The following is a 1,090-nucleotide window of genomic DNA, read 5'->3' as shown; positions in this document are numbered from 1 at the left end:
GCAAAATAATAGATTTGGAGCGACCATTGGATCGAAAAGATACAATTTCCCAGGGAGAGGTAGGATGAGAGTAGAAACCAAGGGTAGTAGAAACATGAGAGCAACAGCATGAGCGTTTCCAAGGACACAGTGTAAGAACAGAGTAGTAACGAGAATATGCAGGCAAGTAAGAGACCGAAATATCAGAGCGGCGAAGGTGGTTAGCAAACACACGCAGATAGGAGTACCCAGATCAGAGAGCCCCAAAGATTAGATACGGAACGGATGTTGTTGGATATTTTGGGCGAAGGCAAATATATTGTTGGGCCGAAGGCGAGAGGCATAGAGAGTAGATTGTAGAGCCGCAGGCGAGAAGCGTAGGAAAACAGATTGTGGGCGGAAGGCTCAAAGCATCAGAAAACGGATTCTAGAGCCGAAGGCTCAAAGCATAGACATTTCATTCTGGAGCCGATGGCGCGAGGTATCAAGAATTAGATTCTAGAGCCGCAGGCGAGAAGCATCGGCAATTCGATACTGTAGCCGCAGGCTAGAAGCATAGGAAACATCAGTGGACACCCCCATACAGGATGTGGGAACACCCCCATACAGGGGTACTCTCTTATGTTGCGGGTAGGATGTTCTGGGGTACTCTCTTATGTTGCGGGTAGGATGTTCTGGGGTACTCTCTTATGTTGCGGGTAGGATGTTCTGGGGTACTCTCTTATGTTGCGGGTAGGATGTTCTGGGGTACTCTCTTATGTTGCGGGTAGGATGTTCTGGGGTACTCTCTTATGTTGCGGGTAGGATGTTCTGGGGTACTCTCTTATGTTGCGGGTAGGATGTTCTGGGGTACTCTCTTATGTTGCGGGTAGGATGTTCTGGGGTACTCTCTTATGTTGCGGGTAGGATGTTCTGGGGTACTCTCTTATGTTGCGGGTAGGATGTTCTGGGGTACTCTCTTATGTTGCGGGTACTCTCTTATGTTGCGGGTAGGATGTTCTGGGGTACTCTCTTATGTTGCGGGTAGGATGTTCTGGGGTACTCTCTTATGTTGCGGGTAGGATGTTCTGGGGTACTCTCTTATGTTGCGGGTGTGGTCCCCGGTCCCGGT

The sequence above is a fragment of the Spathaspora passalidarum genome (genome assembly GCF_000223485.1).
Source record: "Spathaspora passalidarum NRRL Y-27907 unplaced genomic scaffold SPAPAscaffold_1, whole genome shotgun sequence".
NCBI lineage: Eukaryota > Fungi > Ascomycota > Pichiomycetes > Serinales > Debaryomycetaceae > Spathaspora > Spathaspora passalidarum.
Note: the sequence above shows the minus strand (reverse complement) of the source record.